General features: G+C 46.3%; 2 pseudogenes; both read left to right on the forward strand.

Moving 5' to 3' along the window:
• The first annotated feature begins 8,727 nt into the window (after window positions 1-8,727).
• On the forward strand, window positions 8,728-10,167 carry LOC106800441 (granzyme B-like; annotated as a pseudogene).
• A 751-nt stretch (window positions 10,168-10,918) lies between these two features.
• Window positions 10,919-20,439, forward strand: LOC101398576 (granzyme B-like; annotated as a pseudogene).
• The last annotated feature ends 5,273 nt before the right edge of the window (window positions 20,440-25,712 follow it).

A 25,712-nucleotide genomic window follows, 5' to 3' on the forward strand; every position in this document is an offset into this window, starting at 1 on the left:
CTCAGTTTATTTCTCACCACCTTCTCCTGACTGCTCCACGTCCACCCCACGCCTTACCGTCCACATCTTCTTTGTTTTGCATCAGGTCTCGTCCTCCCCATCCTTCCTTGACAACATTGAATAAAGCTCTGCATGCGCACTGTCCCCAACACTGTTTTTGAGCACGCCATGCTGCAGGGTTCACCCCAAATACAGGGAGGACATTAGAGTCAGAGCATGAGGCCCAGGGACCAGGGATTACAGGGAGGAAAAGAGCCAGCAGGGCTGCAAACCCTCCCCTTCTCTGTCCAGCCCTGCTTCCTCCCTCCATCTACTCCTCACATTCTCCCCCTTTAATCTCCATAGACTCTCTGAAAGGATCCCCCTTGGGATCATTTCCAGGCTCCAGCCTGCCCAAGGGAAAGAGCTGGGAGGAGAACACCAGGATCACACACCGCGTGCAAAGCAGCCTGGAGGGAAGGGCTTTCTCGCATTCTTGCAGGAAGGATGGAAACCTCGGTTATTTTACTAGAGGTGGGGTTGATTAAACGGTTTCTGTAGGTTTTACAGACACTGTTTATTAGATTAAGGAAATTTCTCTCCATTTTGATCTGATAAAAGGTTATCTTTGTTCTCATGAGTGGATGTTGAGTTTTATCAAATGCCTCTCTGTCTATTGAGATAATGATATCATTTTCTCTTAGGTCTGTTCCTGTGGTAAATTGCATTAATTGATCTTTCTAAGGTTAAATGAGATCTGCACTCTTTAGTGTAAACCTAGCTTGCCTGTGATGTATTAACTTTTTTCTGTACTGTTGGACTAGTTTTGAGAGTTGATACTTTGTGTAGGGTTTTGTGTCTTTGAATCACGAATGAGGTTGACCTGTACATTTCCTTTCTTATCCTGTTGTTTGTGTCAAGGTTATGCCAGCATTATAAAATGAGATGGTAGTGTTCCTTCTTTTTCTCTTTTCTGGAGGCATTTGTAGATTAAAGTTTTCCTTCCTTGAATTTTGGTGGAAGTGAACAGCACGCCGTCTAGGTCAGTTCTCCACGTGGATAATCTCTGATCGTTGCTGCAACTCCTGTGACAGCTCCAGTCCTACCTAAGTTTGCAGTTTCTTTTTGAGCAGATGTCAGGCAGCGATATTTCTATTTTGTCTAAAACTGCAAATTTCTTAGCATAAAGTTTTTAATAATATTCTTGGCTTATATATATATATTTTTTTTTTTAACAAGATCAGCCCTGAGCTAACATCCATGCCAATTCTCCTCCTTTTGCTGAGGAAGACTGGCCCGGGGCTAACTTCTGTGCCCATCTTCCTCCGCTTTTTTATATGGGATGCCGCCACAGCATGGCCTGACAAGCGGTGCGTGCATCAGTGCGCGCCAGGGATCTGAAGTGGGCTGCCAGCAGCAGAGTGCGTGCACTTAACCGCTACGCCACAGGGCCGGTCCCTTGGCTTATCTTTTAATGGTCTGCAACTTTGTAAAAATATTCCCTTTTTAGTTCCTGATCTTCAATATTTGCACTTCCTCTCTTTTTTTTATGATTAATTTTGCCAGAGGTTTGTCAATTTTATCAGCCTTTTCAAACAATGTAATATTTGTTTTATTAAACCTCTCTGTTGTATGTTTGCCTACTAGTTCATTAACTTCTGCTACTTATTATTTCTTCCTCCCACTTAAATTTACTCACTTATTACTTCCTAACTTCTTGGGATATGTGATCAGTTCAATAATTTCAGGGTTTTTTGTAATATGTGAGCCTTAAGAATATAAATTTTTCTCTACCTGCTTTAGCTGCATTCCAATATTCAATTCAAAGCATTTTCTATTTCTTTTTAAATTTTATTTTGACTGTGAGTTATTTAAAAGTGTATTTCTTTTTTCTAATATCGTGAGGATTTTTCTAGTTACCATTTTATTAAATTCTAGCTTAATTATGTTACGGCCAGAATACATTCCAAAGATTTACATTATTAGAGTGTCTCAAGATTCACTTTATGGCCCAATATATGATCAATTTTGGCAAGTATTTTGTGTGCATTTTAAAAATACATTAACATTCAGTACAATGTTCTAAATACGGCTACTAGATCCAGTTTGTTCATTGCTTTGTTTAAATCATCTATGTCCTTATGGATTTCTTTTTGTCTACTCACTGTACTAATTGTTGAGATGATGGTAGGTCTATTTATCTCCTTGGAGTTCTTTCAAATTTTGTTTTATATATTTTCTGGCCATATAATTAGGTGCATTAAAATTTAAAATAAGTTTGTCTTCCTGATGAATTAATCTTTTCATCAGTGTGACATGTCCCTATTTATCTTTGCAAACGCTTTTGATTTAAAGTCAATTTCATCTACTATTAATACAACTACAATGATTTTCTATGGTTACTATAAAATGGTATATGCTTTTCCTTTCTCTTACGTTCAACTGTTTAGACCTGCGTATTGCACAGAACACATATTTGTGTTTTCTTTTCATAGCTGATCTGATATTCTTTGAATTTTAACTGGAGGATTTAGGATATTTATATTTAATATAATTATTGATATATTTGTTTTTAAATCTACTCTTACTTTATGCTTTGTATTTGCCCCAACTATTCTATGGTTTTTTCCCACTTCTTTCGTACCTTTTCTTGGATGGGTTACTTTTTACCTTTCCTTTTTCCCCTTCCACTATTTGGAAGTTCCGCATTGTTTATACTATTTTAGTAGTTACATAAAAGTACAGGATGTTTCCACAACTTATCAAAGACTAAATTTAATCAGTAGATTTACTTTCCTGCCTGAAAATACAGGAAACACAGGACTTTTCATCTCATTTAACTTCTCCCAACAGTTTTGCATTTTAATTCTACCCTGTTTTTTTAAGCGCCGTTAGAAATGGTGATTATCATTTTATACAAACAATGTTCATTTTTCTTTAATAGTTTCTGGTTCCTAGACTAGTTTTGTTTTTTCTGTATTGTACTCTAATAATTTCTTCTGACTTCTTCCACTTAATAATTCTCTTTTCTGTTGTATCCAATGTGCAAGCAAATCCACACACTTAATTTTTAACTTTGTTATTTCATTTTGTATTTTTGGAAGTTCTGTCTGGTTCTTTATCACATCAGTAATGCCACTTCTTATTTTCCTCTTCCCTCCAGTTATTTTTAAGTTTGTATTATAATATGTGCCAGATAATTCCAACATCTCAAGTCTGTACTCCCTGATCTGTCCCTACTAAGAGTCATTTCTGGGGGCTCTAGTGCATGGTGTCACGTTTTCTTGTGTTCTTTGGTATTTTGATCATGTGCAGCTTGATACTTTCAAAAAGATTTTGCATGTGTGGTGGGTGGGGGCAGGTGGTGGCAGGCTTCCCAAGGCCTGGACTAAAGGTATCCTCTTCAGAGAGGATTTGCAATGGCTTCTGCCTGGTCTCTGGGGGCGTTTCCCTTCTAAACCACCTGAAAATCAAGACCACTGCTGGAGAGCCAATGAGAACCTAGGCTGTAAATCTTCAGGAAGGCTGTCCTGGGTCACAGCTTCTCCAAATCCAGTTGTTCTTCCCTTTTCTCTAGTTTTCCTGCTTTGTTCGGTACCAAGGCTGTCTTCTCTGTTTGGGGTAGATTTAGTTCCACTTCATCCTTATGCTAGGGGACAGCCCGTGGGCCCCGGAATAACATAAGGATAGTTTCTTACTCCATACTCCATATTGGTTGGACCCAGGGCCTTGACTCTTATCCTCTTGCCCCAAGAAATCACCAAAACCAAATGCCAAATGGTTTAGATGGCAAGTCCCTTCAGGGCAAAAACAGCTTGGGTTGTCGTGACATCTGCTTATTTTTCTGGGTATTTCAGAATGAAATCCAAAATTTAACCTGACAGGCCCTTGCTGTTTTGTCATTACTTCAATGCTTTAAAAAGGTTTTTTTACCCTTGTATTTTCCCTTAAGTTTTTTTCATTCAGAGGGTTGGTCCATATAACTTGGCTGCTATACCTAAAGATAGAAGTCAGGGTATTACTTCTGCATTTATTCAACCAACCTTGATTCAGTTGCTCTTGGGAGGGACATAATTAGAACTATTTTCCCTAGTCAATGCGCTGCCATTTTGGCGGTTATTCTTTACCTCACAGAATCACAGAAAATAGTTCAGTGACTACAATTTAGTGGGCTCCTGCCCTGGTCACATGAGAAAAGATGGTTTAATTCTCAATAAACAATCTTCAAATTCATCACAGGTTGGTTTTCGTCAGGCGAGGTTTCCTATAAAAAGCTAATCCAATCTTGTGTGTAAACTCTTTCTTGACTTCAAGATCCCATCCTCTTCCTGAATTGTGAGAGAATACATTTCTGTGGTTTTAAGCCATGAAGTTGGTGACAGTTTGTCACAGTGGCCATAGGAGACTAATACAGCGCCTTATCTGGAAGTTTGCATTTGAAAATTCTGTCCTGGGGCAGCTGCCTCAGAAAAAGCCACCTCCTCTGAGAGGAGTTGGTGGAGACAGGCATCCTCTCAGGGCTGTCACTCACGTGGCTACTGGTTATCAAACTACACCTTTATGTGAAGGAAGTGGTGGCCATTCCTCCAAGGCTCTGCAGCTGCAGCTGCAAGCCAGGGATTAGCATAATTCAGGCTCACACCTGTGTGAGATCTCGGCCTGCACAAGCCCAGGCAGCCCCTCCGGTGTTCCTGCCACACAGACGCTCTGGGGGCAGGGCCTAGGCCAGGGTCAAGCTAGGAGGACCCAACACCAGACTCGTTTTCACATGGGGGAAATATCTCCCTCTGGGTTCCCATCACCCAAGAAGTCATGCCCTCTCACATCGTGTTGCCCACAAGACCTCTGTAGCAGAATATCTTTCTTTTTTTGTGCTTGAGGAAGAATATCCCTGAGCTAGCAATGTGCCAATCTTCCTCATCTGTAGCAGAATATCTTAATGATCTTGGCCACTTTCGTAATAAGGGGAGAACAGTTGACTTCACTCAGCTTCTTTCTGAATGCTGAAAATCCTCCTCACACAAAGATGCTCCAAGATCAGGCTCAGAATGAGAAAACAAAGGGATCGAAACAAACAAAAACACACAACTATACACACAAGCACACATAAATATATATGCACACATACAGACATATATTTGTGTGTGTATCATATATAAAATATGCAGATGTGTCTATATACATGTGTATAGATACGGGTATAGGTATGGATATACGATTTCAAAAAGCTACCTTGGCACATATATACCCCATTTGAGCAGAGGTTTCTGTGGTTAGCAATGTTTACAAAGCCTCTGCTGTGGCCCAATGAACTTTTGTTAGAGCAGGATAGTGAGGCCCAGAAATTGGCAATTGAGTTACTATCCTGAGCAGGAGCCCAGGGCTCCTAACCTCCAGGTCAGGTCTCTTCCAACTGAGAGAGACAGGCTCAGAGCTGTGGGGTCTTAAAAGTGACCTTCTGCCCATGCCCAAGGTAACCTCCCAGTGCCCCTGAGTAAGATATTTCCAGCCTCTGCTGCAACAATTCTCTGGAGAGAGAGCTCCTGGGCCACCTGAGCAGCCATACTAAGAGAACTCTAGTTGTCAGAACACTCTTTTGCTGAGCTAAAATCTGCCTGCTGTGGCTTGCACAACCTCTTAGAGCGATAACAAAGACAGACAGCAGTTTGGCAGGTACGCAAACTGTGTGTGTGTGTGTTTATGTGTGTGTGTGTACGCACTTTCTGTAACCATGTGACATCGAGCACATCACTTAATTTCTCTGGGTCTCTTTCATTTTACAGCGTGATTACTGATAATGCCCATGCAGAAGATGAAGAATCGAATGAGGTCACCTATACAAATTACATATACGTTGGAAAATAGTAAGGCATGGATTAACAGTAACGCCCTATGCCTTCCCTCTCCCCTGATTTCCCCCACACTGTGTTTGTGGTAAAAAGTAGCTACTAAATGACAGCCTATTTGAAGATAGCACATCCATCCTCCAATCCATCATTTTCCTGCACAAGTCAGCAGGGAGTTAATTTACTCCCAGGGGATCCTTTCTTCTGGGAGACTCAGCAGAGCCCAGGGTGGGCACCCTCTTGGAACAAGGCTTCCCTCCTCTTATCTGTTATATCCTCTATGGGGTCCAGAAAAAAGCCCTAACCACCCTGTCCCTGTGAGACTGCAGCAATGATGAGATTTCTGGGAGAGAGGGGCCAAGCCAAAGGATATAAACCAATGTTAATCCCACTGATTCTGGTCCCCATTATCTCCTCGGAAGTTATCAAGTACCACTTGTGAGTAGCTGTTTATGTGTAGGTATTTAGGATGCTCATAGCTGCACAGCCAAAGTCTTAGCATATGGCGCCAAGGAGGGCCAGAAAGCTGACTCCTAAAAACCTCAAGGGTGGAGTTCAACTCCTTGGTGAATTAAGCACGCTCCAGTAACAGATCCATTTAAAGTTTTCCAGGCTTAGGAACCTTAGACAAGGGAACATTAAAAATGTTTACAGTTTCACAATCACGTACTGGAGGTTCTGGAAAATTAAGCCAGAGAGAGGACAGAGAGAATAACAGTCATTGGTACTGATAAGAGAAATGTTCCTCAGTGGCTACCATATTGTAATGGGAATTCCATCATACTGTGATGGAAAAGGTCATTGGAATCACACACTCCCTTTGCTTTTATTCTTCCTTCTCCTGATGTTCATCGCCAACAAGTAGGAAAATGTCATCCCTGGCCCATGAGGGGCAATCCTCTTGGGCCTTAGCCTCTCACGGAATCACGTCTAGTACCTATTGGAAGTGAGTAGGGCCATTCCTTGCAGCAATGACAATGGCACAATGACATGACTTTCCTGCACTCATACATGGCATTTGAGTCTGCTGCTATAAACCAATTTCCCTGAGCCTGATCCTTCTCTTAATTTATGCCTAAAATCAGAACCTACAGGCATAAAGGGCCAGAACTTGGCCCTAGCTGATTTCATTTGGCCATGAGACTCAGCCATGTTGTTGAGAAGAGATTCCTGCCTCAGGAAAAAGTTGTCTCTGTATTCCTATTAGGGAGCTGGGATGATAGTCAGACTTTCTGGGGTGTTTACATGGCATTAAAAACAGTTTTGAGGGAGAGATCTGTCAGTGAAGGAGAGCCTAGTTTATGTGTGGAAGGGGGGAAGATTGTACTTCCATTTTGCTTCTGTAGTAGCAAGGATAGGGGAGAGAGGGCAGGGATGGGAAGAGAAAAATGTCTATAGGACAGATGTACATTTATGACATTTCCAGAGTTTTGGTATCCACTAGAACACCCTTTAATTTCCCCCTTGTTGCCTCCTCTAATCATTGCCCAGCCACCAACGAAGAGCAAGGTCTGGATGTTGGGTTGGGGATAATTCAGTGAAACTCTGGGGTGGGTCAATGTCTGGAGTGCTGAGTAGAGAGAGGACTCCAGGAGAAAGGGAGAGGTTCTTCTAGGAGAACCAGAGTCACATATTAGAGATACAGACAGAAACTTTTATTCTTCAGCACCCTTAATTTTTTCCCAGCTTCCTTGGACAATATAGGCTATGGTGAAGTTTGTGCAGCTGTGGATAAGATCACAGACTTTGGAATCAGATCCCTGCATTCTAATGCCTGCTCCCCTTTCAGTCTTATGTGCTGAGTGATGTGGAACAAGTCCCTTACCTTCTCAATTTCTGAGCTTTCTTATTTGTGAAATGGAAGAAATATGAGTAGTAACTCAGACAGTGAGGTGAGGATCTGTGGTGGGTGATCAATAAATATTAGGCAACATTAGAATGTTGGTCATTATTTTCTCATTTGTCCAACAAACTGATGACTCATATCTTCTTTTCCAGATATATTTTTATTATAAATGTTCACTTAGATACAGCTTCTTAAAATTACAAGTCACAACTGCTTTTCACCATCTTTTAGTTTGTCTCTATCTGGTCATATCTAGGAAGAAATTTAGTCTCTTCACTGAGGCTTTTTCCAGGTAGGCTTCTTTCTTAGGAAAGTGCCTGTATTATACTCTTTTCCACATGTCTGCAACCTCACTAAGCTTTGTCTGTCTCTGCCACCAGAGAGTCAGCTCTTTAAGAGAAGGAGGCACACCTCCAGCATGTTTGGTCATAGCACAGAGAAGGGCCGAGACACACATCTGCTAAAGAAATTATTCTGATGGACTTAGCAATATGGAAATGAGGCATTGGTGGTTCTAGCACTGGGATAGAAGGTTTCGGGGGCTCCAACACCTCACTGGTCGATACCACAGCCCACAGTCTCCACCTCCTGAGACCCCCACAGGGACCCTGTCCTCTGCCCAGGGGCTGCAGCCCAGGGGAGCTCCCCAGGCTCCTGGTAACTCAAGGCCACGAGAGCTCATCAGAGGAGCCATCTGAGAGCACGACTAGGGGATGGAAAGCATAGGAAATAGGACAGGTAAGTTTTGGGGTCAGAGGGTCAGAGGTGAGAGCTAGTGGCCCAGGTGAGAAGACAGACCACACTGGCCAAATACAGCAGCTGTGGAGGATGAAAGCCTGCATGAGGGTCAAAATGCAATTCAAGGTATTTTCACAATATCGCCTGAGGGCAAGAGAAAGCTTCCAGAAGCCCTACCCTCAGTGTCATTGAGAAGGCCAGGGCACAGACACTCAGCGCCCGGCCCTCATGTTGCTTCAATTTCCCCTACCTGAGCCCTGCCCTGTCCCAGCTGTCACCTGCCCTTCATGGCTCTTGGGCTGGATCTCCTGCGACTCCATGCCCCCCACACTCCCACTCTACTTTCTGTGCAGCTCAGTCAGTGTCACCCTGGGGGCCCACAACATCCAGGAACAGGAGAGGACCCAGCAGGTCATCCCTGTGTGAAGAGACATCCCCCACCCAGACTATAATCCTAAGAACTTCTCCAATGACATCATGTTACTAAAAGTAAGGAAACCTCTCTGCTGTTCTTGCTCTCCTGGGTCCAGATTGTTTCCCCTCCCACTGCAACCTGTCCCTGCTCTCCTTCCCATCCTGGCCACCTGACTATTCCCAAGTGGCTCAGGGGAGAGAGAAGACAGTGCCGCCCCATCGCAGTGTCCAGGCCCAGGAGGCCATTGGCTGAGCTGGACTTTCTTGCCTCTTCCCATCAGCTGGTGAGAAAGATCAAGCAGACTGCAGCTGTGTGGGCCCTCAGCCTGCCCACGGGCAAGGCCCAGGTGAGGCCTGGACAGGTGTGCAGTGTGGCCGGCTAGGGGAGAGTCACCCCAAAGGGCCCTTTAGCAACCACTCTGCAGGAGGTGGAGATGATCGTGCAGGTGGACCGGGAGTGCGAATCCCTCTTGGGCAATTATTACAACAGTACCATTCAGCTGTGCGTGGGGGAACCAAGGGGAAAGAAGTCTTCCTTTAAGGTGAGACTGAGTATCTGCCTAGCTTGGCTCTGAGTTGAGGGGTGTTTGGGGAAGATCTGGGACCTGGAGACCCAAGCAGTGTGGTCTCTTTCACCCCCTAGACTCTGATCTTTCTCCTGGGAAGAGAAGAGGGCAGTGGCCAGAGTGGGGAGTCACAGGGATTCTGCAAGGCCCCCAGGGGCCTGTGATGGATCCACATATGATGCTCCCCCAGGACAATCAATGTGCAACACACAGCACCACACTGGGCACAAGTTTAGAAAACTGTGTTCCCTGCTGTGCAGCAGTTAAAACCAGGTGGCTCCTCAGAGCTGGTACCAACCTTGGATGATAGACTCGCCCTCCATGCTGAGTGTCGGCCCCAACTGCCTGCTTCCGTGTCCTTAAACAGTAGACTGAAGCACAGTCCCACAGCACCTTCATGGGGAGAGGATCCAGGACCTGGGGGAGGACAGAGAGCTGCCACCTGAGTGAAGTGAAACAGTGACAATGTCCAGGGTCAGGACTGGGCAGCTGAGGGGCCCACAGGGGCCGCCCTCCCCTCTGATCTGCCACATGGAGGCCATGCAGGCGGCCTTCTCTGAGAGGGGTTTGGGATGGCAGGGAGGGCAGGACCAGGAGGAGAACTAGCTCAGTCCTTCCCTTTCTCTGTCCACAGGGGGACTCCGGGGGCCCTCTCATGTGTAAGAACGTGATCCAGGGCATTGTCTCCTATGGACGAAGTGACGGGTCACCTCCACGGGGTTACACCAAAGTCTCGAGTTTCCTGCCCTGGATAAAGAAAACCATGAAAAGCCTCTAACCGCAGGAACCAGACCATCTTCTCTGGAGCTCATCCAGAATCACACCAGCAACTAAATAAATGTCTCTTAGCTGAGTGGGAAGGGCTGGTTTCTTGCTTATTCACTGACCCTCATTCACAGGCACCAACTCGGTGCTTAGAAGGCCAATGACACAAACGTGCTCTTTTCTGCTTCCTCCTCTTCCCACTGCCAGCACCACCTCCCCCAAACCCCATGCAAAGCTGTCACCCAACTCCGTCTTACCAACACGAGTCTCTCCAGGCCCTGCTCTTCTGCCAGGGCTGAAGCTGAGCGCCGTCAGGAGAAAACATGAACCTCTCTGGTCCTGGGGCTCAGGGTGAACTTCTTACCTCCTTCCCAGTGTTATATGGCAGAGAGGAAGGGGGATAACACCATGGGTCCCAGACACCAAGCCGGCACAGCCTGGGCTGCAGCTCAAGGGCACAGCCCTCCGCAGTGGGGAGGGGAGGGGCTGCCTGAGCAGGACATTTCTCTCCCACAGCCCGAGGAGCTGGCACGGAGTGGGGCGGGTCTCTTGAGAAGCTCCTGTTCTGACCTAGTCTGAGCTTCCTCCCTGCCCTCCTCTGAGCTCGGGGCCCAGCTCAGCCTCCAGTCTCCTGGCTGCCCCTTCTCCATCCCTGCTTACCACTGAGAGTCCTCAGAGTCCACCAACTCCTGTCCTCTCCAGACAACGCTGCTCTGAGCTGGCCCCTTCCTCACAGCCCTCCTGCCCTGGACCCCCAGAGCTCCATGTGGTTCCAGCAGGGCCTCCCCACTGAGATGCCAGCCCAGCTCGTGCCCTGGCAGAAAGGGCTACAGATGGACCAGGCCCGTGCTGGTGCCATGAAGAGCCCATGGAGGACAGGGCAGGCGAGTGTTTATCCAGAATCCCGGGCCCCACCTCTCACCTGGCGGGGCCACCTCAACCCCTCACGTCCAGCCCACTGTCCCCCCTGTGCTCAGGGTCCTCCGGCCACCTGGTCACTCGGTAGCCTGAGTCCCTTTCAGCCTGTCCCTCTTAGTCCCTGCTAGCCTCTAGGCAAAGACCCCTGCTCGCCACCCAGGGCTGTATCAGCCTTTTGAGTTGGCAAGAGCTGCTCTCTGCAGTAGGACTGGAAAGCACAGGTTGTCCATCAATCAACAAACACATGCTGATCGAGCACCTAAGTGTTTGGCCCTGGGGTACACAGTGAACCTAACACAGACTTTTTCATCCGGATCCGAGTGACACTGACAGTGTGACTTTCACCCGAATCATCTAACTCTCTCTCCCTCCTTCACATGAGTCCACGTGGCCTAGATCTATGTGGGAAATCCACAGGAATAAAGTATTTTATTTTTATTGCTAATTACAGTCTGTATGAATGTTATCACATGTGACTCTAGAACAGCAGGTATAGGGTTTGCAAATGACGTTAGTCATTTAGTTTCTAGATGTGAAGTTACCAAACTTGGTTCACTGGAGCATCCTCTTCACCTAGAGGAGAGGGCAGCTGGTGGGGAGGAAGAAGACAGGAAGGGCAGCCTTACGTTCATTTGCTTTAAAAGCAGCAGGTATGAACATCATTGTCCAGATTCAAATGGCAGGAAAAACTATATGATGCATTTGCTTGAAGGCAATTAGAGTCTGACTCTAAACTCCCATCCAATTAGACCAGTCAGAAACATGATCCCTGTCGTTACTGCACCTCCTGCCTGGGCAGAATCAAACTGGAACCCCGGAGGCTCACAAAGTCTGGACAAATGGAGAAAGGCGTCTAGTCTGTAGGCCATCATGGTTACTCTGCATCCATCATTTCCCAGACCACCCACACTTTTCTACAGTAGGAGGTTTTTGGCTTGGAGGCTGACATAGAGTACGTAATTCTTAACTGAATGAGGATCTCCCTGTGTTGGGCTCACCTCGCCAACACTCCCAGCAGTCATCTCTCCAAGGTCTTTCCACTAATATGGGGCACTGCCCAGGGGCTAAGCAGAAGTCCCACCCCCGGGCCTATGCCCTCCCGCCCCAAATACACACAGCACTACCCTATCATGACAAGGGGTAAATAGTCTGGGATCGTGTGACCCTCGAAGGCACGGCCTTTCCCATCTTGTCGTGCACAAAGCATACAGCAACCCAGTCTCTTAATGACCGTGGGCACTTTCACAAGGGAAGAGCGGTGATCTCATGCAGCACATGACTTAGAGCCGAAAAACATCTCTGCATCTAAGATGTACTAAGAACTTGGCTCCCTGATGGAAAAAGACAAAAAGGAAAATGCAGAAAGCAAAACAAAAATAATATTTGAAAAGTTGCCCAGCCACATGCATATTTAGTGTAGTTATATAACATTGACTTTGAGGAACTGGTTCTATGCTTTAAAGCAAGTCTGAGTGAGAACCCCTGTTGTAGGTCTTCATCCTCCTTTGAGAGATGACAGGGAAACAAAGTCCCAGGAGAGGGAAGTGACCGACTGAAAGTACCACAGAGTTAGGACAGAGCCTGGACTGAGCCCAGGCCCTGATGGCCAGGCCAGCTAGAGGCTGACATGTTGTCTAACACCCGCCCTGTGCTGACCTCCTGGCGTCCCTGAGCAAGAGTGAGCTTCTCTCAGACATCTCCCTGGAGAGAGAACCTCTCAGCAACTCTGTGACAACTACTCAAAACATCTTGTTCAGTGAGCTGAAGTCTGCTCATGGGCACATTTGGATGGAGGTGGGTAAGGACCCTAAACATGATGATTCCTTCAAATCTCCTTTGTTTGTGGAAGTATCCACCAGCCCCACTCCCCACTGTGAGGAAACAATCCTTCTCTTGCTTAAAAATCTCTGTAATGAAAATTTAAAAATAAAAATAAATAAAATATCTCCATAATAACCTCAAGGAAAGGCCCCTACTCACCAAACCCACTCCCACCATCCCTCCTTCCTTCCAGCCCCAAAAGAAGAGTCAGGTCCCAAGATGGTAGGGAGCGAACTGCCAAGCCACCTCCTGGGGGAGAGAGGCCCAGAGTAATGTGAGATCTTGCTCATCTGTTTTGGGAACAAGTCTTGGGATGGCTCTGCCTTCCCCGCCCACCACCATAATTCTGCCGGGACCCCTCTTTGTGGACTAGAACTCACAGGGTTTATTTCCTGTCTGGGTATCCCACACAACACAGCTTTTGACAAACAAACATATTTCACCATAAAAGAAGTGCAGCAATGGGTTCCTTTTTGTCATAGGCCTATTGCTAGACTACATTCCTCATCCACAGATTCAGGAAGCTCAGCGAACCTCAGGGAGGACAAAGAAGGCCACACCTAAGCACATAATAGTCAAATTGGTGAAAACCAAAGAGAAAGAGGAAAAGCTGAAAGAAGACAGAGAGGAAAATAATATTATTCTGGGAGAAACAACAACAAGAATAACAATGAGCTCCCATCAGAAACAGTGGAAGTCAGAAGACAGTGACATGACGTTAGTAAATGGTTGAAAGAAAAAAAGAAATAGGCAACCTATTTCTGGAATTCGACGTCCAGTGAAAATACTGGTTAGAAATGAAGACAAAATACAGACATTTTCAGAAAAACAAAGGTAAGAAAATTTGTTGCTGTCAGACCTGCACTGCAAGAAATACTAAAAGAAGTTCTGCAGGCTGAAAAGAGATGATCCCCACTGTCGGCAGGAAGGAGAAAAGAAAAAGAAAAATGTCAAATGTGACTAAATTTAAAAGACTTCACATAGATTTCTTTCAAAGATTAATGACTAAGACAAAAATGCTTTAGGATTTGTGGCATATTTTAGTAAAATGTATGACAAAAATAACTCAAAGGCTGGGAGGGAGGATAAATGGAAATACATCATTACAAAGTTCTTATATGAAGTGGTATAACATTAATTCAAAGTAGACTGCGATATGTGAAGGAGGCGTATTGTAATCCTAGAGTAACCATTACAATAATACACAGAGATATGACTAAAAGCCAATCGAATAGCAATACGATGTTCTCCAACCAAACCCTATCAGCAGTTGCATTAAATGTAAGCAGATTAAACACACCAACTAAAGGGCAGAGATTGTCAGTCTGGATAAAAAATGCAAGACTCAACTTTGTGCTATTTACAAGAGACACCCTTAAATATAAAGACATGGATAGGATGAAAGTAAAATGACAGGAAAAAAAAGATACATCCTGCAACACCAATCAAAGAAAATAGTCTTGCCCATGGAGTGTGCTGTGTAACTTTAGAATTTTTGGCCACCTGTGAGATCAGACAGAGTGTCTCAGTAGAAATTTATTTCCCTTTTTCCATATTTTATTTCCATTTCTCTTAATATGAGTGAACTTGAGACTCTTTCCATTATTTTTTAAATATATTTTGCCATGAACTATCAGGTCTTTCACCCATTCTTCTATCAGGTTTTTAGTCTTTTTCTTCTAGATTTTCAGAGGTTTTTATATACCAGATACATTAGCTCTTTAATTGTGATATATGTTGCCATAGTTTTTTCCAAGTTTGCTGTCTGTATTTTGAATTTGCATACACTGTTTCAAATTTTTGACATACAAACTTCTAAAAATTATTTTTCTACATATCAAAGTTTATTTATCAATCTTTTCTTTTAATGTTTCCGGATTTATATTCATTGCTAGAAAGGCTTTCCCCTTTCTAAGTTTATAAAGGAATTTACCTATGTTTATTTCTAGTGCATGTACAGCATTATTTTGCATATTTGAGTCTCTTATCTATGACGGTTTATGGGAAATATGACTCCAACTTCATCTCTTAACAAATCCCTATCTAATTGTTCTGACATCATTTATTAAAAAGTCCATCATTGGGCCGGCCCTGTGGCTTAGCAGTTAAATGCACGCGCTCCGCTGCTGGCGGCCCGGGTTCGGATCCCGGGCGCGCACTGATGCACTGCTTCTCTGGCCATGCTGAGGCCGTGTCCCACATACAGCAACTAGAAGGATGTGCAACTATGACATACAACTATCTACTGGGGCTTTGGGGAATAAATAAATAAATAAATAAATAAATAATTTTAAAAAGTTTTAAAAAATTGAAAATAAATAAAATAAATAAAAAGTCCATCATTTCCCCAATGATTTGAAAGCCCACTTTATTATAAACACATTTCCATATGTACTTGGGAATGTTTCTGCACTTTCTATTCTGTTTCATTGGTCTCTCTGTCTATTCATGAGTCAGCACCACACTGGTTTCAGGAAAGAAGTTTTATAAGATGTTTTTAATATCTGATAAGGCTACTCCTCTCTCTTACTAGTCTTTTTCCTTTTTGTCATAATTTTCCTAGCTAATCTTCTTGCTTATTTTCCAGATACATTTTAGAAATTGTCTAGAACTTGTGTAACACTAGGAGAAAAATGGTATTCTTATTGCAATCAAGTTAAATTTATATATTACTTTGGGGAGAAATTATTCCATTTTGGTGTAGAGCCATCCTATCTGAGAACTAAGACTATCTTTCTATTTCTCAAGTCTATTTTTGTGTTCTTAGGAGTATTTAAAAGTTTTCTTCAAATAGGTTTTCCACAATTCTGGTTAAGTTTTTCCTAGCATCTTGTGTGTTTTTTTGATGCTACTATAACAGACTTTCTTTTCAATTATACCCTAAAACTGATAGTTGGTTGTTTATATGAAAGCTATGGATTTCCTTCTAATTTTAAAACAATCTCAAGCTTACAGAAAAGTTGCAGGTACAATACAAACAACACTTTTGTTTCCTGAGCCATTTGAGAGTCAAGTTACTGACCTGGTGCTCCATCACTTCCCAAACACTTCAGTGTGTAATTCCTACAAACAAGGATGCTCTTACATAACCACAACCCAACCATCAAACCCTGGAAATTAACATCAATACCACGTAAGCTTTAGACATCTAATCACTAGCCTTAATATGTTTATTTATTTGATTAATCCCCACAGAGATTTATATAACAAATCTCCCACATCCTCATCTTTCCCTAAGTGGGTCCCCTCCTTCCCCCATGCAGACTCTGGGATTCCACATCGGCACATCCTTCATGCCAATGCCCACCTAACCCTAATCAGCCTGCTCTGACAAATTGCACCAGATTGTCCCCACGTGGAGGCTCCTGTCCCCCACTTGAGCTCTGATACCACCTGCTAGGCCAGCCCCTTGTCTGAACACCCTCCTCACCCTACTTGGGGGTCAGCTCCGTACACTGGGCTGCCATCCTCACCTCACTTGTATTCAGATACCCCAAGCTGAGCTGTCCAGTGCAGGGTGTCTAGCCAATGTAGGGTGAGGAGAGTGTCCACACAGGAGGGAGGCCTGGCCTGGGCACCTTCCTCACCCCGCACAGGCATGGCTGGGACACCTCGCTCTGGCTCACTATGGCTCTCCTGCCAGAGTCACCACAGACACTGTGCTTTGTTTCTTTAACTAAACTTCTATCACTTTTTAAGAGAATTGGGATCAAAATGTTTAGAACCAACAATATCTTCAATTCCATGACTCTCTCTTCTTTCCATTATGGGGAGGTGATCAGGATAACCTGTTTAGCAAATGGTACTGGGACATCAGAAATACAGTTCTCTGAGTAGTGCCGTGAGAATACTGCTTTGGTTCCCTGGTATCTGTTCCCACTTCACGCGGTATCAGTAATTCACTAAGGAGAATAGCTTTGGGGAGAACCAGCCCTCTTCCATTCTCAAGACACGTGGTGTGGACAGAGCAGACTCCAACTGATCAAAGGCTATGACCCAGGCTTAGACAGATCAGTAGTTTCAACCCCTCTGACCAACTCTACACACACCTAAAGCAATGTGGCAGACTGTGCTTTTCTATGACTGCCCCTGTGTATCTCCTATGCCACAGGCTCTTCTTACAGGACTGTGACACTCCTTTCACTGAAAGACAGGGTCTATGCCCTTTCCTTTTTAATCCAGGTGGGGGCTTTTGTTGGTTCAAGCAGTGGAAGATGGTAGATGGATGCCATATGACTTCAAAGTCTAGGTAACAAAAAGAACACAGCTTCTGCCTGGCTCACTTTCTAGGAGATGCTCACTCTGGGGAAGACAATCATCCTGTGGCAAGGAAGACCCAACAATCCCATGTGCAGAGACTACTTGAGAGGCCCTCGTGGAGAGGAACTGCCATGCCTAGGGGACAGCCAGCACCAACAACTGGGCATGTGTGAGTGAGCCTCCAGGTGATCCCGGCCTCCGGGCTTCAAGCCTCCCCTGACGCCAAGGGGTGCAGCGGGGAGTCCTCCACACTAAACTCTGATCAAAAGGCAGATTTGTGGGCGAAACCAACATCACTGTTGTTTTGAACCACTCAGTTCTTCAGTAACTGTAACAAGCCCTCTTCAGCATTACTCCCACACCGTTCTGTCCATCCCTCTAACCAGGGCCCTCACCACCCTTGTCTGATCACTGATGGTTTTGTCACCTCCACCAGAAGCAAAGACTCTCATCTCAATACTCCCAAGTCTCACACAGAGAGGGGCCTCAATAAATGATCACCCTGATGGTCCAAAGAGAGCCAAGGAAATGAGGACGTTCTTGGATCCATCATCGTAAGACTCAGGGTGCTGGGGCTCAGGGACCCACTAGGCGCTGACCAACATCTCCAACCGCCCCACCTGTAGCCTGCAGCCCCTGTTTTCTGTGGGTGTGGTCAACACAGAGACAAGAGCTACGAGTGCTTATGTGGAGACTGGTAAGTTCTTGTCCACTCAGGCCCGAGGACTCCAACAGACAGCGGGTGAGGCATTCAGAGAGAGCCTTATGTGATAAAGGCCACACTTAGAGTGAGAAGACAAGGAGTAGACACTTAGAGTAAGAAGAAAAGGAGGAAGCACTGGCAGCTCTGACCTGGGCAGCCTTCCTGGGGAGATGTAGCCACTGCTGCTCCTGGTGGCCTTTCTTCTGTCCCCCAGGGGAAAAGCAGGTGAGTGACTGTCCAAACCAACAGAGGCCCAGCCTCATCCCACACTGTTACAGCCCTGCCCAGATGCTACACTCAGACACATCCTGGTGCTGGTCCATCCCCAGGAACATTCTGAACTCCACGTCCCACCTGCCTGAAAGACCAGTAAATCTGATGCTGGATAAAAGCTCAGCAGGAACGGCAGGACAGAGAGCTGTTCTCCAGGAGGGCCAGTGGGTGCTGTTCCTCCCCAGACCCTACCCTTGTCATCTGGAAAGTGGATTCTTTTACAAAGGTGTCTGGAAGACAGCTGGAAGCTGGGAATGAGACATAATTAATTCCCCAGGAAAGGGCAGCTTGGAGAAAGGGGCTGGCTTCTGTAATCAAAGGAAGGCCCACTAGCTTTCTAACTCAAAGTCCTAGAATCTCTCCTCAGTTTCCACTCCCTTCCCCAAGCTTTGTCATTCCCATGCTGCCCAGGAAGGAAGCTGAGGATCCAGCTGATCCCAGAGTTGGTGGCATCCCTGTTCCCTTAACACTTACATTTGGCTGGTTCATTCTCAAGTTCTCTCTGGTAGTTTTTCAGTCAATGGGCACACCAGCTTTGGCAGGTCCCATCTTCCCCACTGCTCAAAACCCCACCAGCTCTACCCCAACCTCCCCTCATCCAGAGGCTGACTGGGGCCATTCCTTCTGGCAGCCAGGACACTTAGTGGGCACCTACCACGTGTCCAGCAGATAAAGACCAAACACAACCCGGCACATGGAACTCATGTTCCGGATGTCACAGAGCAGCAGCAGCCCAGGGAGGTCTGGAAACACGAGGGGAGAGAGGACCCAGAGGATGTCAGGGCCATCACTGCTCGTTCCACACGCAAATCCTGTCTGCCAGCACGTGCCTCTGCAGCAGGAACTGAGAACAAGGCCTGCTCTTCTCACATCAGAGGGAGAAGCTGAGTCTGGGGGTCACCAGGCAAGCCAATATTGCCACCCCAGGAACCCGCAGCACCCCTTCTTGGTGGCTGCTGGCTACAACAGGGCCCACTATCCGCCACCCCACCTCCTCTCCGCCCTGCTCTCCTCTGTCCCGTCCCCTGCTCCAGCCTTTGGCTCCATGTGCACAGCAGGTAGGCAGAATCTTCTTTCAGGGAAAATCCTCGGGGCGTGAGGCTAAGCCTCATTCTTGTCCCTGTCTGGCATTTCTTCGGATCCAGACTCCAGAGACAATAAAAAGGTGTGGGGCTTCCCTTGTGCGTGAGGACGTTGTGCTGACAGCAGCTCACTGCTGGGGAAGGAGAGGAGCAGCGCGTGGCCCCACCCTCTGTCGACACCTCACAGAGAACCCTCCTCTCGGGGCTGCAGACCAGGGCAACCTAGCAACACAGAAGAGCTCCTCAGAGGACAGGGAAGCTTCGGGGAGAGAGGGACAGGTCAGTGCCTGTGGCCTGTAGAAGAGAGGAGCCCATCAGAGGTGGCATCGGAAGAAGGCTGAGGCCGTGCTCCAAGCCCAGAGTGCACAGGTGACAAATTCATGGTTCTCCTCAGAGACAGTCAAGCTCTGAGAATGACCAAGAACCCCAAGTCTGCTCCACAGACTACCACCCAGCCCGGGCTGCCAAGAAGCAGAGGACACAGAGACGCCCCATCCCTGTGATTCCTCTCCACTCTAGTCCTGCCCTGTCCCAAGCTGTCCCTCTCCTTCACAGCTCCTGGGCTGGAGCTCCTGTGACTCCACCTCCCTCTCTGTTCTCTGTGCAGTTCAATCCACTTTACCCTGGGGGCCCGCAACATCCAGGAGCAGGAGAGGACCCAGCAGGTCATCTCTGTGAGAAGAGCCATCCCCTACCCAGACTCTAAGAACATCTCCAATGACATCATGTTACTAAAGTTAGGGAAACCTCTCGGCTGCTCTTGCTCTCCTGGGTCCAGATTATTTCCCCTCCCACTGTGACCTGTCCCTCCCCTCCTTCCCATCCTGGCCGCCTGACTAGTCCCAAGTGGCTCAGGGGAGTGGAAAGACAGTGCAGCCCCATCGCAGTGTCCAGGGCCAGGAGGCCATTGGCTGAGCTAGACTTGCTTGCCTCTTCCCATCAGCTGGTGAGAGAGGCCAAGCAGACTGCAGCTGTGAGGCCCCTCAGCCTGCCCAGGGGCAAGGCCCAGGTGAGGCCCAGACAGGTGTGCAGTGTGGCCGGCTCAGGGAGAGTCACTCCAATGGGCACTTTAGTAACCACTCTGCAGGAGGTGGAGCTGATGGTGCGGCTCGATCGCAACTGTGAACCCCGTTTCCCCAACTATTACAGTGGGCCCAGCCAGATCTGAGTAGGGGACCCACAGACGATGAAGACCAGCTTCAAGGCAAGGTTTCCACCACCTACCTAGACAGACCCCGGGAGACAGGAGTTTGGGGAGCTCTGGGGTATGGGAGAGGCCATATCTTCATGCCTCAGCCTGAGAGCTTGGGCAGCCTGGGTCCATGAATCCAGTCTTTAGCTTTTCCCCTGGATCAGGGGTGCAGGGTGAGGAAGGATCAGTCAGCCCACAGCAGAGTTCCCACCAAAATTTCCCTGAGGACTGGAGAGAAAGCCTTGGCCTGGGTGGGGCTGCAAACAACAGTCAGAGCCAGGCTGGAGCCCCGGGATGAGGGAGGTGACAAGGCTTCCTTGGCCCTGACCTTCCACACAGCCTCCTAACAGAGACCTCAGACCCCCGGGATAGTGGGGAGGGCAGGACCACCAGGGGTCCAACTCAGTCCTTCCTCTCTCTGCCCACAAGGGGACACCGGGGGACACCTTGTTGGTGAAAATAAGGTCCGGGATATTTTCTCCTGTGGACAAGACGACGGGAGCCCTCTAGGAGTCTTCACGAAGGCCTCATACTTCTTGCCTTGGATAGAGAAAAAAATGACTGAACTGTACTAGGAGGCCTGAGACTGCCCTTCCTCTGTGCTGAACATCTTTTCTGGGGCAAAGACAGGAATCCTATGGGGGTGGGCAGTGGGATGGCAGGGCCATAATAAATGGATCTCCAGTGCAAATGTGACTGAAGTCTACCAATTCACTGAACCACTTTCAATGTGCAACCACACTGCTCCAGGCTGCCCTCTGCTGTCCATTCTGGGCTGTACTTCCTCCTTTCTCCTCCAGCCCTCCTTCCCCGCTAAACCCCATGCTATTCAGTTTCTCAGTGACACCTCTGTGGTGCTTAGCCCCCTGCAAGGGCTGAGGTTAAAGGCTGCCCATTATAAAAGGACAGTCTTCTCTTCCAAAATATGTTCCTCCCTGGGCCTTAGAAATTTCTTACCTTCTCTAAGCCAACTACTGTCACCAACCCTCCAACTATTTGGCAGAGAGAGGAGCAGGTCAGTGGAAGGGCAGTAACTCCAGGGACCCAGGAGGCCAGGGGGCCATGCCGTGGGCACTGAGTCTCCTGTTTCCAGGGCCTCTCTCTCCAATGGGGGCAGCTTCTGCCACAGCCAAGACCGTCTGCAGCTTAGGAGGCTCAGATGCTCCTTCGATGGTCCTCAGCCTCACTCGGGTCCTGTTCCCTGCCCTGCTCTGGGCCCAGCACTGAGCTCAGTCAACCTTCCTCCCTAGCTGACCATCCCACACCAGCCCGTTTTCCATCTGACTGCCCTGACGACCATCTCCTTTCCCTTCCAGCCCACACTGTTTTGAGCCAACCTCTCTCTCATCTCCCTAACAGAGTTCCCAAAGCCCCATGTGAATTCTCCTCTATTGTTTGTCCCCGTCATACCTGCGCTGTCAGCCCACTTGACGTCTATCAGAGGAGCCAGTACCCACTTCTGACCTGGGCAGAGACAGTTCAGACCTTCCATCCACCCCAGCATCCCCCAAGGCCTCAGCCACCTTGTCCCGTGGAGTCGCTCAGCAGCCTCAGCCCCTTTCAGCCTGACCTAACTCCCCCTGCTGGCAACCTGGGTTATGGAAGCTTTGTGAGCCTGAGGGCTCCAGGGCTGCTGGGCTGGAAAGCACCACTTTGGCATCCATCAATAGATCAATTGTTGATCTCTCTCTCTTTGTGCCAGGCACATAATAGGCTCTGTCCTTGACATTGGGACACTTACAGTGAGGGGAAATTTCCTCTAACTTCCCCCGGTTCCTCCCCATCCACCAGGCAGTTCAGTTTGGCAGAGGGATCTATATTTGGAATCCACAGGAAATCTTGTCTTGAAAATAATTAAGGTCTCTGTGTTTTATCTGTATTGCACATTACACTTTCACATGGGTGACCTTCTTGATTCCAAAAGGGCAGTGTGAAATTGGAAGGGACTTAGAGACCCACAGGTCCTGAGGTTTCCAATCAATACTCAGTGGAGTCCATGTCCGGAGGGGAGAGTGGGAGGGAGAAGGGAACCAGGCAGCCTTATCTTGTTTATTTACATGTAGAAGGCATGAACCTCAGTCCACAAACCCACAAAATGCCACATTTCAAGTGCAAGACCCTACGTTGTGATGAAAATAATAAGAATAGTAAGAACTTTTCACATATTGAGGTACACGGGGAAGCCATTCTGATTTAACCCTGATTCAGCCTAAAACTTGTTTTTGCCAGAGCAGCCTGACTTCAAATATTTTCCCAAAGCAAAGAGTGCTCTCTTTAAAGAGAGAGATGAATGTCTCCCTTTCTCTGATGCCAATCCCAGTACTTCTTTGAAGATAAGCTTTTCTTCCCAGAGAACTAAGGTCTAGTTGACCTGCTCTGTAGGTGCTAAACTGCAGCAAAACACATCCTTGTGACTTGGAAAAAATTGTATTCCTGTCATGCATGATGTATGTTCCTTGTTTGAAATGAAGGCTTCTCAGGAGTGCCTTCTTCCCTGGTGGAGACAGCACTTCTGGGATGGTCCTCAGCATTGGTTCAGTAAATATCACTCTATCTTTCTTATCTATAGACCAGTTATTGATTATTTGCATCGACAACTGTGACCCAGACAACCTTATTTTAGGATCCTGTATCCTTCAAACACCACCAGTGAATTAAACATGACAGAACTCAACAAATTCACGATAGCTGGACAAACACTGAATGAATTGGGACAACCATTAAAAAGAGAAGCAACTTCATGGAAAAGAATAACAAATAAATCACATGGATATGAAAAGAAAAACCAGCACATTGGGAAATAAGATGAAAAGCAAACAAAAGCTTATTTTTCACACACTATTGTCCCCACGTCCATCTGCCGCATCTTCCCTGGGGCTCACAGCAGCAGCAGAAGCACAGGTGAGAGAAGAGCTGAATGCACGTGTGGAGATGAACAAGTGAATAGCAGAAGGTACATGAGCCATGGGACAACTTCAGGTCACAGCAGAAAAAAGGACACTCATAGGAGAAGCCATCACACTAAAGAAATACAGACCCCAGAAAGTCAGCCATGAGGAGCTCTCCGGAGACCCAGGGTGTAAGCCAGAGGCAGTGAGAGAGTGGACAAGGACATCCACCACCAGGGGCCCAGGTGTGTGGCCTCGAGGGACAGTGCCTGGTGGGTCAGTTCCCCTCACACCTGATAGGAGCACTTGACATAGTATGACGCACATTAGGAAGAAAAACTGTTACCTTATAATGCCTGCAGCATCAGGAAGACTGGGCTGCTCTTGATGGGACCTGTTTCCTTAAAATGCTTTCTAAGTCAGTGTACATCCAATTCTCTCTCTTGACCTAGTGATTTTTATTTCTAGGACTTATTCTTACATGTGATCTAAAGTGTGTGTGTGTGTGTGTGTGTGTGTGCCTGTATGTGTGTGTGTTTGTCATTCATAAAGATGTTCATCACATCATTTTTAACAATAGACCCCAAATTGGAATCAGTATTAACGTCCAAATTAGAAAAATGGTAAAATATGGCACATGTCCATTTTGTATTCTGCAGCCCTTAATATCTACATTATCCATCACTCTACAAACTAGGCTAAGAACATTAATAGACAAGTTATGAAAAAACTAATAAACATTTGGAAAAAAGTACAAGCTCATTAATTAACCAATGCAAATTAAAATATTAATAATTTTTTGCTTATCTAATTGGAAGGATTTACAAAAATAATGATGCTTAGATTCATCATGGACATGGAGAAAATGGCATTTTCACACCTTGTACACAAAGATCCTTAAAAAAAAAAAGGAGTCTTTGACCTAGCCATCAATCCCACTGAGTAAAGTGGAGAAGGTTATTCCTCATAAATTTGTTACAAAAGTCAAATCTTATAAACAATGCCAATGTTCACTAATTTGAGGATTATCTTTTTAAAAATTTCATGCCATTGAACACTATGCAAACCTTAAAGTTATGAGATAGAATTACAATTTGCCACATGGAAGAATGTTCGCCAGGTATGTTCAAGTCAAGAGCAGTTAGAGAGCAGTATATACTACAACCAAATTTTTGCTGATACACGTATTTTCCTTTTGGGCTCTTTTTCCTCCTACATATCCATTTTCCTAATTTTTCTATAATTTTTCTGTATTATTTAGATAACTTAAAAGCCTATTTATTAAATATGAATGAGATTCTAAAATGATATTGAATAATAGATCTTTGATAAAATGAGGGAAAAGTTTATGTTGAATAATTTAAATTATAGGATTAAAAACACAGTGACGTCAGAATCATGGCGGAGTGAGCTTTCCCGTAAACTCTTCCCCTGATAATATACAACAAAAGGAACAGTCACAGACCAACAATGGACTCCAACACAGCAAAAAGGAAGATCAGAAAGATCCACACTGCCGCACATCTGAGAGTGGACGTGCTGGGGCCCCCAGAGGAAGTGGGGAGAGGTAAGGAGAAATCTTCTCCCTCCCCATCAGATCAGCGATCTGGGTCCCACAGCTCCCAGAGAGGGGTGAGGGGTGGCCCTCTGCGGGGAAACCGTAGCTCTTCAGGCTCTCTCAGCCAGTGGGAAACTCCCACACAGAGGACTCAGAACTGCTGCAGGGGTGCCATCAACATCTGGGCACCCTAGGAGAGGGGATAACGAGGGGCGAGTGAGAAGACCCCCACTCCAGGGACCCAGCAGGCAAAAGAGAGAGCCCCCCTCCTTCCCCACCTGCCCGACACTGCAGCTCAGCCGACCAGACCAGACAGAGTGGCCTGGCTGATCGCAGGGAGCAGCCGGGGCGGAGCGCAGGGGGCTCAGATTACACAGCCCTTAACCCCAACACAGTGGCAGCAGGTGGAAACTGCAACCACATATTTCCAGGATGAGGAAAAACAAAGCCAATACAGGAACCACAATGCAAAGGTACATGAAATCACCAGACCAGAAGGAAAATGACAAGCACCCAGAAACCAACCCTGAAGGCACAGAAATCCATAACCTAAATGACAGAGATTTCAAAAGAGCTATCATAAAAAAACTCAATGAAATACAAGATAACACAGACAAATAATTCAATGAGATAAGGAGTTTCTTCACAAAAGAGATTGAAATCATAAAGAAAAACCAATCAGTACTGACGGAGAAGAAGAACACAATGGAGGAGATAAAGGAGAATCTGGAATCTTTAAAAAATAGAGTTGACAATATGGAGGAAAGAATTAGCATTATAGATGATAGGAATACAGATATGCTCCAGATGGAGGAGGAGAGAGAACTAAGACTAAAAAGAAATGAAGAAAGTCTCCAAGAAAT

This window comes from Ceratotherium simum, chromosome 3, assembly GCF_057802395.1.
Source record: "Ceratotherium simum simum isolate JZ-2026a chromosome 3, ASM5780239v1, whole genome shotgun sequence".
Lineage (NCBI taxonomy): Eukaryota > Metazoa > Chordata > Mammalia > Perissodactyla > Rhinocerotidae > Ceratotherium > Ceratotherium simum.